Source organism: Onychostoma macrolepis, chromosome 02 (genome assembly GCF_012432095.1).
Source record: "Onychostoma macrolepis isolate SWU-2019 chromosome 02, ASM1243209v1, whole genome shotgun sequence".
NCBI lineage: Eukaryota > Metazoa > Chordata > Actinopteri > Cypriniformes > Cyprinidae > Onychostoma > Onychostoma macrolepis.
In genome coordinates this window covers 35,346,169-35,360,580 of record NC_081156.1, presented here as the reverse complement: position 1 = coordinate 35,360,580, position 14,412 = coordinate 35,346,169, and positions in this window count along the sequence as shown.

The window sequence follows — 14,412 nt, the reverse complement described above, 5'->3', positions numbered from 1 at the left end:
TTGAAAAGTAAATGTTTGGACACATTAATTCAAATATTATTTATTTATTTATTTATTTATTGAAAAGTAAATGTTTGGACACATTAATTAAAATATAATTTATGTATGTATGTATGTATGTATGTATCATGTATGTATGTATGTATGTATGTATGTAAATGCAAATAAAAAATAAAAAACATCTAAAAATAGGCCTTACATTCTTTTTGTAAAATGCAACTTTTGATTTCTTTCTTTTTATTTATTATTTTTTTCTTTTGATGGTATAAAGAATGACCCTTCACAAATAGCTTGAACCGCATGAATCTCTAGACTGTGATTGTGTGTGTGGCCAGAAACTGTGAAGATCCGCTTCTCTGAATGACTGTGGTTTCTGTTCTTGTCCTTCTCTTGACTCTCTCCTCTCTCTTCACGATTAATGAAGCGAAACATCAATGAAAGAAAAAACTCCCGCAGCTGGACAGAGCGCTGGAGGTGCGACAGCAGGTTTAGTGGGTATTATAAAGTAAATTCTATCATATCTTATTTCTATTTCTGCAACATCACCGGAGTGAGTTATTTTGGGTTTGTATTTTGTAAATACTGCACATTATCATCTGTTTACAGGGAACTTGAAATAGAAAGATGACAAAAGTAGCAACAGAAGCAGTTTTTTTTCTGTTCTCAGTCTGTTAAACATAGCTTCATAACGTATATGAGTGTGCGTTTGTTGATGAAGGAGGCTGTAGGAATGATAAACATGGGACGAGTGTTGTGTCTACTGACGGCCGGCAATGAACAGCGCTGATCTTACCTGACAACACAGCAAAAACTAGAGAAATACCATCACAGAAATTAACAACGAGTGCTTTAACAGCTAAGACGATATATTTGGACACATTAAAGTAATTAAAATAACATTTATTCATTCATTTATTGATTTACTGTAAAAATTGATTGATTGATAGATTGATTGATTGATTGATTGATTGATTGATTGATTGAAATGTTTGTGCATTGAAATTTAATTTTTTGCATCATGGTAAATGTGGAATAAATAAATAAATAAATACTGTGTGCTACTGTGTGTTTGTACAGCAAACATAAAAAAAGATATAATAAAAAAATAATTTAAAAATTAAAATTAAAAAGCAAAACATTTTGAAACATTTGATACTTATTTTAAACACATTAAAATAATTTAAATAACTATTTATTTATTTATTTGTTTATTTATTTTTATTTGTGATTGATTGTAAATGTGGGGAAAAAATTACATAATGTCACTTTCATGACAATAATGTCAAAATGCACACAAAAAAATATAAAAATAAGCCAAATTTTCTTTAGATATAAATATAAAAATAAATTAATAATGTGTGTTTTAACAGCAAAGACAATTTTAAAAATTATCATTTTATTCCAAAATTTAAAAAGTACATTTTATTTATTTATTTAAATAAACAATAATCATTATTTTATTCCAAATACTTTTATAAGGTCTTATATTCATAGTAGTAATAATAATAATATTAATTTGATAATCTGTTTTGATATATTGAGAATCTTTCCAAATGTTTGTATTTCCTTTTGTATTTGATATGGTAACAACAGAACATTTGTTACATATGCTACAGTAATATGCATAATTACATGCAGCTAACCCTAAATCAAATCTTAAACCTAACCTTACGCTCACAGTATGCAGCCTACATGTCTGTATTAATATTACTCAATACTACACTGTAATAATAATTAAGAAGCAGCAGTAAGAATATGTGGAGTAACAGCTGTTTTGATGGACATGTTATTTAGCATGAGTTTCATACAGGGGTGTCACGCACTTATTATTTTTGCTTGTCATGTGACACTGATGTAACTGATGTAGGCTTATTGGTTTAATTTTTCCTTTTTATTTTCTAAATATTTCCAAACGTCTTAACAGTATCATGAAACATCTCGATTCTCAATTATGTGTAAGTAAATGCATTTTGCATTTTGTAATCTATTAACTAAGCATAAAACACGCCTTTTTAGTGCTGTCAAACGATTAATCGCGATTAATCACATTCAAAATAAAAGTTTTTGTTTGCATATTATATGAGTGTGTACTGTGTTTATTTATTATGTGTATATAAATACACACATATATATTATGTAAACAAAAACTTTTATTTTGGATGCGATTAATCGCGATTAATCGTTTAACAGCACTAGTTTTTAATTATGCACCAGATATGGTGTCATGCCATGAAATATGACTTTGTATTTAATATGAATTTAATATAAACTGTAAGTTAACACTTTCATTGTACAGAAAGAGAGCAAAGAACATTTACACTGACATGACATATATGCATGTATGTATGTATATATGTATATATATATACTTTAAAAAATGTATTTATTTATTATTATATATAAAAAAATATTATTCTGCTATTTTTTTTATCTTTTGGAAGCTGCATGCAAAATCCATTTCACTGATAAAAATTATTTTGTGGTGATGTAAACACTACAGAAAAACATTTAATTTCTACATTAAATTTAGTTCAGGCAAGTAAATTCTATATTAGTACTTAATTTAAGTTTGTAGAATTTAAAGTTTGACATTATAAGTATATTTTACTTGGAATTGTTCACTGTAAAAACATCAAAAGTTGAGAAAACTTAAAAGTTTAAGGCAACCAGCTTCAGCAGATTTTTGAGTTTTCTCAACTTGCTGTTTTCAGTTTAGACGACAAAAAGTTGAGAAGACTAAAAAATCTCCTACAAAAACAAGTTGAAAAAACTGAAAAAGTTTTCTCAACTTTTGACTTTTTACAGTGTTATGTAATGATCCTGTTGTTCCCATCATGCATTGGGGCATGCAAAATTAATAAGGTTACATTTTTCACTGTTTTTGAGTTGTATTTACACTGTTCTATGGACACTTTTGTTGATAGGTTTAGTAACTTGCTGTTTTGTGACATCTGGAGTTCATTCATACTCAGACACTATTCACTGATTGTTACCCTCATTGTGTATCGTGTACTGAGGTCTCTGTGTTTATTTGGATAATAAATCTATTGAGTAGACCTATTATCTTAAAAAGGATCACAAGCTGTCTTACTTGCATGTTTGTTAGTGAACCACATTTTTTTTTTCAGTGCTACATTGTTTGAGTAAAGTTTACAAACGGTGACTGTGTGAACTTTACTTGAGTATTGCGGAGTTAACATAAAATAATCTGACCACATTAAATTGACTTATTTCCTTTGCTAATTTTACATAACTTAGTTAAGTAGATTTTACTTAATTCCATACTTAAATTTTACTTAAATGTGTGTGAAAAATTAAGTAAATTTTACTTGTTTTTTTTCAGTGTTGGCTCAAAAATCTGAAGGTGCATGGTTTCATGTTTCCTAATGATATGAGTGATATGAGTGATATGAGTGAGCGTCTCTCAGACAAACACTCTTGTGTGGCTCTTTGACTACAATCTCTTTTTATCAGTCCGTGAGACAAAACACCACAGGTTTGACCCGGCAGCGTCTCGCTCTTCTTCACGCCTGACAGCAGAACCAGAAAGAGTTCGACTCAGTCTGTGTTAGAATGATAAATCGCCTCGACCTCCTCCCTTTATACGTATTGTTTTATAAATAAAATAAAAATAGCTATATAGAGATAATAATTCTGACTTTATAACTTGCAATTTCAAGTTTATATCTCACAATTCTAAAAAAAAAAAAAAAAAGGGAGAATTGTCAGAAAAAAGTTGTAATAACCTTTTTTATTTTTTATTCAAGTGGCGGAAACAGGCTTCCATAACATAGAAATAAAATTTCACGGTATGCACTATATAACTGCCTCATTCATGAGAAATTTTATTTCACAGTATAAGACATACAGTATATCTTGATGTAGCTATTTTTATTTTGTTCTTGTTATTAAAACTAAGAACAAAGAAGCTAATTACAAACACAATAGAACAAAAATACATTTTTTTCGGGTACAGTAGTTAACAAATATTACATTGAATAATCAAGTGTATAACTAAAACACTACATATTCTTCACTGTATGAATCAAATATGAATTGATTCTTTTAGACATCCAAATGCGATTGAGTCAAAAGCAGTGAGTGTCTTTTGTTGTGTTAAGGATACAGCAGCAGGTAAATTAGGCTGCTGTCACTTTAAGACCGACTGCATGGATCCAATATACTGAAACACATCCGGTTTTCACCCAACTGTTTATGTTTATTTAACACATAACCAACTGTGTTTGCATGAATACTCCACACGGATTCTGACTTAATTGTGTGTGTATCTGATCATTCAAGCGCAATAAGACGTGAAAGTGAACTGAATTTGGGTTCGCGTGCTGTGTTTTTATAGTTAGTAAAAGGTTTGTTATTGAGGATTGTGGAATCTGTAGAGTTTTGGTTTCAATTTAACATGTTGGCGTCGTAAAAAGCCTAATTATTGTCACTGCCATGATTCAAATAATGCAATTAGCCCAGGATTACATGACCAGAATTACCCATTTTCATAAATATGCATTTGACATAAATAATCATTGTGACATAGTTAAACACTTAATTCAGCATTTCATAATTTTGTGCTGTTTTAATGTGTTTTTGAGTGCAATGTTTGCCTTGAGTCCGTCGGAGTTAGTGATCCGTTTTTGAGGATTATGAAATCTGTAGAGTTTTGGTTTCAATTTATGACATTTTTGTAGTCGTGACAAGCCTAATTACCATCACTGCAATGATTAAAATGATGCATTTGACATTTCTGACCGCAGTGACTTATTTCACTCTTAATTCACCTTTTTGCATAATTTTGTGTTGCATTTTTAGGTGTTATTAGTGTTTTTGAATGCAAAGTTTGCCCGTTTTAAGTTGGCATTAGTGATTCAATCATGGTGATCTTGAGAAGTATGACATTTTTGGTTTCAATTTATACAATTTGTTTGGTGTCATGATAAGCCTAATTACTATTACTACAATGATTAAAATTATGCATTTGACATATCTGACCATTGTAGCATATTTCACTCTTAATTCAGCATTTTGCACCATTGTGCATTGAGATTTAAGAGTCAGTAATTTGTTTTGTGTTGATATTAAGGATTATAAAATCTGTAATGTTTTGATTTCAATTTAACATTTTGCTGTCACTGCCATAAATTAAAATGATGCATTTGACTTAACTGACCATTGCGACATATTTCACTCTTAATTCACCTTTTTACATAATTTTGTGCTGCATTTTTAAGTGTTATTGGTGGTTTTGTGTGCAAAGTTTGTCCTATTTCATTTGGAGTTAATAATTTATTTTGTGGTAATATTGAGAAGCATGAAATCTGTAGAGTTTTGGTTTCAATTTACAACATTTTTTTGGTGTCATAACAAGCCTAATTACTATTACTGCAATGATTAAAATAATGCATTTGACATATCTGACCATTGTGGCATATTTCACACTTAATTCAGCATTTTGCACCATTGTGCATTGAGTTTTAAGGTGTTTTTGTGTGTAATATTCATCCTGTGTCAACTGGAGTTAGTTATTTGTTTTGTGTTGATATTGAGGATTATGAAATCTGTTTTGGTTTCAGTTTAACATGGTGTCACTGCCAAAATAATGATGCATTTGCCATATTTGTCCACTGTTAATTCAGCATTGCACTGTTTTTAAGTGTTCTCGAGTGCAGTAACCTGTGTTGTGACAGCAGTGGTTACCTGTCATCTGTCACTCATTAGCGACGGCTGGCTCTTAACCCGTGCATGCGTTTGTTTGTTTAGTTTAACGCAGGTCGGGCCGAGAGAGACGCGCACTGGAGAACGTGCAGCGGCCGGCTCTTCTGTCTCTTGTTAACAACCAAGGTGTTTGTTTTCCTTACCTCTCCTTTCCTTCTTTTCTTTCTCTTCCTCCGTCTCTCCAGGAGGGATGTGTGCTGCCGGTGTGCGGTGGGTGGCGTTAGTCCAGGATCCTCCAGATCTGTGGCCTTTCTGCAAATCAGAGGCTTGTTTGTGTTTCCTCTGATTGAGAACACATTGTCTGGGGTCCGTCTCTCCGGGGTCGACCGAGCGGGACGCGTCCCTCTGACCCCTGGTGAGGCTTCTGCGGGGAAGTAACCCTCCGCTGCCCTCAGAAGGGGGCGACCCGCGTGCCACGAGACCAAACCTGGCAAACAAACGCCCGGCGGTCTTGAGTTACTGCTCATCTAACACAATAAGTATCACTCATGTGAAATATGGCTTATTTGCAGTGACGTTTGGGGTCAGTATGAAACCTCTGCTCACCAAAGCTGCATTTGTTTGATCAAAATTACAGTAAAATCTGTAAAATTGTGAAATGTTTTTACTATTTCAAATAAGTGTTTTCTATTTAAATATATTTAAAAGTCGAATTTATTTCTCTGATGCAAAGCTGAATTTTCAGCATCATTACTCTAGTCCTCAGTGTCACATATGCTGCATTTATTTGATCAAAAACACAAAGATGTGAAATATTATTAGAATTTAAAACAGCTGTTTTCTATGTGAATATGTGTTAAACTGTAATTTATTTCTGTGATGCGCAGCTGTATTTTCAGCATCATTACTCCAGTCTTCAGTGTCACATGATCTTCAGAAATCATTCTAATATGCTGATTTGCTGCTCAACAAACATTTCTGATTATTATCAATGTTGAAAACAGTTGTCCTGCACAATATTTTTGTGGAAACTGTGATGCTTTTTATTTTTCAGGATTCACAGATGAATAGAAAGTTCAAAAGAACAGCATTTATTTGAAATGGAAATCTTTTGTGACATTATAAATGTCTTCACTGTTGCATCCTCACTGAATAAAAGCATTAATTTCGTTAAGAACTTAACCTAACCCCGAACTCTTGAATGATAATCTAAGTGGCGACTGCTCATATTTCTCAGATATTTTATAGCCCATGCATTATGTCACATGTTTAATTCAAGTGGTATAGTATAGATAATCATCTCAAAAATGAAAACAGTTTTGCATTTTTGTGTAAATACACCTGTACTTTTTTCAAACAACAAATCAAGAGGGAAATAACATCACATCCGGCTCATCCATCACACTCCAAACAGAATGTCAGCTCAAGTGCATTGCATTGTGGGAAAGTGCTGTGGTTGTCACTGCACATTGTGGCAAATGCAGTACATCATCTCACACTGAAAATGTGTTTAAAGCAGAGATTTTCTGTGTTATTCAGATAATTTCCACACACTTATTGTTTCTTCTGTGAGATTGTGTGTGTGTTCGACTGAGTAGATTTGGCCAAACAGATGAAGTGATTGGTGCGCTGTGACTGAACTTCCTTCAGGAAGACGAGAGTGGAATTCAACATAAACAGGACACTGAAGCGCGAGACTCTGCCACCACAGTAAAGAGCGATGTGATCCACACACTCGCGTGATATCAACACGTTAGGTGCTAATGTGAACTAGTGCTTTCAAACGATTAATCGCATCCAAAATAAAAGTTTTTGTTTTACATAATATATGTGACCCTGGACCACAAAACCAGTCATAAGGGTCAATTTTGTGAGCTTTCCATTGATGTATGGTTTGTTGGACAATATTTGTCTGAGATACAACTATTTGAAAATCTGGAATCTGAGGGTGCAAAAAAATCTGAATATTGAGAAAATCACCTTTAAAGTTGTCCAAATGAAGTTCTTAGCAATGCATATTAATAATCAAAAATGAAGTTTTGAAATATTTGCAGCAAAATATCTTCATGGAACATGATCTTTACTTAATATCCTAATGATTTTTGGCACAAAATGTATAATTTTGACCCATACAATGTATTGTTGGCTATTGCTACAAATATACCCCAGCGACTTAAGACTGCTTTTGTGCTGCAGGGTCACAGATATGTGTGTACTGTGTATATTTATTATGAATATATAAATACACACACATGCACGTATATATTTAAAAAGAATGTTATGTTTATATATTAAATATATATATAATATAAATTATATACATATGTAAATGCATGTAAATATTTTCAAAGTATATACGTGCATGTGTGTGTGTTTATTTATATATACATAATAATCACTAATGTGAACACTTTAGTTATTAATATGCATCTTTAGGGGAAAACAAGGCACAGAGTTGTACCTTTTAAAAGGGAATCTCCCCAGAGAGAACTTTTGTATATTTTTTCTTAGAGTGCACAAATTAAGCTTTGAAATCATTTTTGTGTATTTTGCATGATAATCATGAATGAAATATTATTATTATCTTAAATGTTTCTTCTAGACAGCAACATGATTAGAGAATGGAAGCCTGTTTCTGCCTCATCACAAACAATCAAGTAATAAACGAATGAATGAATGTAATTGCATTTATCTCAGAATTCTGACTATTTTTTGCAATTCTGGGGGGGGGGGGGCGCAGAATTGTGAGCTAAATAAAACCTGGAATATATATATAAACTAGTCTCCATGTTAAAGGAATAGTTCATAAAAAAGGTAATTGCAACATTTTATTTCACGATTTGAACTTTTTTCTTGAAATTCTGTCTTTTTTCTTGCAGTTATGAGAAACAAAATTCAGAATTGAAAGATATAAACTCAGAATTCTGAGATATAAATGAATAAAAATAAGAATTGTGACAAAAAGTCAGAATTGTAAGATATTGCAGAAAAAAGTCAGGATTGTGAGGAAAATGTTTTATTGTGAGATATGAACAGAATTGTGGGGGAAAAGTCAAAGGAAATTACTTCATAATTGTATGACTTTGTTCTCTGTTGAACAAAGAAGACGATATTTTGAGAAATGTCTTGTCAATGAGCATCGGTTTGGTTTCCAACATTCTTCAAAATGACTTCCTTTTTGTTTAACAGAAAAGAGGAAGTCATACGATACAAAATGACATTTTTGGGTGAAGGATCACTTTAGAGCCCAAATTCAGATCTTTGCTCTTATTGTTTCAGCAGAATAAAAGCATCCATATGTGCATCAGCGTGATGCTGATCAGTGTGTTTGTGAAATCCATCATTGAGTGCGGTCAGAGCTGTACATCTGCTGACCGCTGCATTAACACAACAGCCCTCAGCGACACTAATGACAGAGAAGCTTTGTGTGTGTGTGTGTGTGTGTGTGTGAGGAGCTGTATTCTTCAGCTGTTACACACACACACGATGAAAATCTTTGGGTGACATAGAGTGTTTATTTATTTTTGTGTTGAATTCAAAACCATTATTATTCTCTTATTGTAATTTAGGATGTTTTTTTTGTTTGTTTTTTTTTTGGCGGGAAGACTCATTTCAGATTAGGACAGTTGTTAAATTGTGAAATATTATGAGATTAATTAATTATTTTATCATTAGGATGTGTGTTTGAGATGAATCAATGTACACCCAAAATTAAAAAAAAAAAACTTTTAAAAATATGATAAAGTTTGTTCAAAATATTTATGGATTAAAAAAAACTTTTAAAAATATGATAGTTTGTTTGAGAATAATCAATGTACACCTAAAACATTTAAAGCTGCAGTTTTTTGGTTAAAAATGATCCGAAATCAATATTTGAGCAAGTACATAACCAGGCAGTGTTCAAAACTATCACCTTACTTCAGCCGAATCACAATGGTTATTAATGTTTTCTAATTTGAGTGTTACGGGTAGGGTACGCTGCGTCATTACGTCACGTCTGTAAACATAAAGAAGTTTTCCCGGCTACTAGGCTATCACATGAGGATCCTGCAGGTGGAGGATAGTTTATAGCCTTTTCTCACAGCAGCTAGAATAATGAAATGTATTATTTTGATGGCGGATTGTAATCCAGAAAGTATTATTTGTTTATGAAACACATGTGAATGAAATTAAATGATATTCCAGTTTTAAATGTGCTTCTGATTACAGATAGCCTGGGATTACACAAGATTTGTATTTTAAAGAAAACCAGTTCGAAGGGAGCATAGTTTGCTTTTTGGGTTAAAATAATTTCTTAATATGAAATTTGAATGGAATGACAATTAGAGATTAGACTGTACAGAAATTGAAATCTACACGTTAATACACACTATACTCATAGTCACGCAATGCTGATGTTGTTAACATTAATAATTTGAGAATAAAGTATAACAATAATAATAATTTGCACAGTTTGATGTGATATGAGCTAACCAATCATTAGATTTAATTATTATTTTATTGTAATGCTTTTTTGCTCAGTTGGTCAGAACAAACATGGCAGACTTGTTACTTGTTCAGATGACAATATATGGTGAAAATTCTTATTTGGGTCATATATTCCAAGACATAGGCCAGAATCTGTGATTCCTAAATACAGTATCCACACCAGTGCGGTGACTGAGAGACAGTCACACATACTCCTCAAAACATTAGATTTAGCCGCACTGGAGCAGTGCCGGAGCACAACCCCACGCACGGAAGATAATTCCGCACAGAGCTGCAATTCCAGGTTTTCAAACAGAGATGGCGACAAAGAGGCAAAACTTACAGACTGCAGCTTTAAAAAAAAAAAAAAAACTTTTAAAAATATGATAAAGTTTGTTTGAGAATAATCAATGTACACCCTAAATATTTATGAAAATAAAAATAAAAAACTTTTAAAACTTAAAAAAAAAAAAGAAATATATATTCAATTAAATAATATAATTTTTAAATGTTATTTTCATTTTAAATATTAAAAATATATTTTATACATTCAATAAAATAATATATTAATCATTTGTAAAAAAAAAAAAAAAAAATTTACATTTAAAAAATAACGTAATAATATAAATAATAAATATTATTAATAATATGAATCATTTTGCAAATTAAACAATGATCTGTTGTTTTTAGTTTTTATTTGTTAATTTATTTATTTATTTGTAATGAATGCGGCAGGTTAAAGATGAAAAATGATTTTCAAAATTAATTCAGTCCATTTCTTTGTAATCATTTGTGAAATTTACTAGCAGTTTCTGAGTGAAAAAGTAAAATAATATTTTAATTTTTAGTATGTCAAATTAATTCTACAGCAATGGGTGTTGCGTGTGTTTCTGTCTCTCCAGGAGTTGCTGCTTGGTCTCAGTCTGTGTGATCGTGGCTTGTTTTTTTGTTTTTTTCTGGGCTGATCTTCAGTAAAGTGCAGCATGAGCTTCAACACCTTCACCTGCTGCTCGACAGAAACAAAAGAGCAGAGGTGAGCCAGAAATAGCCGCGCGAGAGCGCTTCCTCTCGGCCGATCAAAGGCGCGTTTGTGTTGCTTTAATTCCCCGCGGCTGTGTAGCGCAGATAAGCATCAAACCGCGCAGCTCACGCACGCACGCACAGCGTCTGCGTCTGCGTCTGTGTGTGCGTCTGCGTCTGCGTCTGTGTGTGCGTCTGCGCTGGCTGCAATCGTCTCACTAGTTTTCCTCTACCTGGACCAGGTTGGTTTTCCTCCAGGGTCTGCGATGTAGATTGTTTCTGTGCAAAAGTAAATAGATTCAACATGATTCTTCATCAGATACGCAGTGATGAAGGTTTGCTACATCGAAACGCCTCTTTGCATTTCAAAAGGTGACTTTTAAAGTAACTGTTTTTAGCATTTAAAAGAATTATCAGACAAGTTTTTATATATATATAAAAAAGTATTTTTTTTAGTTTGTTAGAATATTTGATTGTTTTCCTGCCATATTTTTGACAAATATATTATTTCATTATATTAAAAATATTTTCAAATATTTAATTACAAATTTAAAAAATGTTTTATTGTTTCATTAAATATATAAAATATTTTTAATTTTCAATTCCAATTTTACAAAATATATTACTTTATTATTTTGTTAACTAAATTATTCAATATTTAATTGAAAATTTTATATATATATATATATATATTATTTTATAATCTCATTAAATGTATTAAACATTTTTTTTAAGTTTTAAGGTTTTAAATTTTATTTTATTTAAATTTTTTTTTTTTTTTTTTATTAATGGCATTGTGTGAGTTAATTTATACATACAGAGAGAAAAAAAACCTTTTCTGCCCACATATTTTTCAATAAAAATTTGCATATTTGATCACATATTTTAAAACATGGGACGGAGATAGAAAATGAAAAATAAATAAATAAATAGAAAATAAATTAATTAATTAAAAAATAAACACGCATTTATGCGTTTATCCAAATCAGTTTGTCACAATAAAATTAAAATCATTACATTTTCCTATAACAACATATTAAAAGTTACTGTCAGTTATTAACTTGTTAAATTCTCATTTTAATGAGTTTTAATAAACCTGCTGACCGATATCAGTTACTCAAAGCAGTGCCATTAACTCACCTGCTTTACCAGTGAAATCAATCTTTTATTCCGTTTAATCGCATGCAATCATTGAATTATTAATCATTATGGTTATGTGTTTGAATCACGGTTGAATGTGTGCAGATGCTTTGGCTGGCTGTAATGTATTATAATAATTTGACAGGCGGGTTGTTGGGAGTGCTTCCCATACGCTTCCTGCGGTTGATAAGAAAGGAAAACACTCTTTTGCTCTTAAAGCAGAAACGCTTCAGGAAGAGTGAGTCCTCTATGGGCTTTGTAATTTAAGGCAGAGGTCAATCCTGGGCTTTACAAAGTGAGGAAGCCCCTCCACCCCACATTAACGCTCCGGCGGCTCGGACCAGAGAAACACTCACTGGATCACTCAGCTTAGGTGACAGAGATCACATTATTTTAGCATTTAGTGTTTCTGCACAAACTAGTTTTTCAAATGATTCTTTTCCCAATATTATGTATACTATGAAGTCATTTCCGATTAACATACAACATCATTTGAAATGAATATGGTAAAGTATCGAGAATTATTATTATTTCGAGAATAATCAATGTACACCCTAAGTATTTATGTAAAAATTAAAATTATTATTATTTTTTTAAATAAATATTTAAAATATAATTGAATATGTTCAATGAAATAAAATTTGTAATTTTAATAAAATGTAAAAAAAAAAATATTATTAAAATAATAAATGAATATTACAAAATAGTATAGTATTATATATATATATATACACACAAAAAAATATGACAGAAAAACATCAAATCAAATATTATAAAAATAATACAAATGATTTAATATAATATAATATAAAAATATTTAATATGCTTAATAAAATAAATAAATTCACAATTAAGCATTAACCTGGTAGTTTTTCAGTTTTAATTTATTTAAATATTACTCCTTTTCTGTGAATGCAACTTGGTTAATGGTCACTCAGCCATTTGGTCAGCGGTGATGAATACATCAGTGTCTTTCTTTATCAATTATAAGAGATCTAAATGTTTGATCAGATCAGTATTTTAGATTCTGGGCTCTTAAGAACTAAAGAACTCATAAAAGACCTTAGTAGTAAATAAAGCTCTTTTTTGGCTCTATTTAGAACCTGTTTGATTTTAGTGACTATTTTCCATAAATTGGGACCTAATGGTGCGCATAAACTGCCTCACGTCTGTCATATTCTGAAGAGGGTTTCATAAATTCTTCAGGCTTGCAGGTCGTTGCTGTACACAGAAACACCTTGAGTAAATGAGTCTGTGCATTGAAACCGAGGGCTGGTGTTGTAGGTTGTGATGTTGATCAGGTCTGCGGCGTCCCGCTGACCCGGAGCTTCAGTCCATCTGCATTCTTGCACTTTGAACCATAAACATCCTCCTTTCAAAGAGCTTGGCAGGAAGTTTCTGAGTTTTCCCTTAAATGTGCTATAGTCTATTGAAAATATGAGCCTGCTGGAATACTTCAGCATCTAATAGAATATAAATGTCTGTGTTTAAAATGCTGAATGTGCCTGTAAGGTGATGCTGTGCTTGAGATCGCCTGCTACTTCTTTATTGGTTTGCATTGAAGTTTCAATATGTTTCGATTTGGCGTACTGTTTATACGCAAAAATTGACTTTGGCGTGCAATGGGTAGGATTGGGGTTGTGGGGTAGATGCGTATCATATGCATGTAAAAACTGCGTATCATATGCACGTCAACAAATTTCGTATCATATGCACGCGAAAACTGCGTATTATATGCACGCCAAACACCTGCGTGTCATATGCACGTTTTTATCTGGTGTACTATTTATACGCATTTTCATGAGACTGGGCACACAATTAAGTATACATAAGTGTCTGTTAAGCAAGTGAATTAATATAAAAACTGCTTTAATGTGTGTTTTTGAGAATCGATGAAGTGATTAAGGCTGTCGTGCTGTAAGTGAAAGGGGCGACAGATCGACTGCGCGGTTTCCAGTAAAACACTAAACAAGCGCGCGCTCTCTGTTCAGTTTCAGAGGCGTGAAGGAGCCGATAGATGCTGCTGACATACACAACACACAGCTGTTACACCTGAGACACAGAAACAGAGAATCACACTGTTGCATGAATAGACTACACTTGGAGATCAATATCTGTACC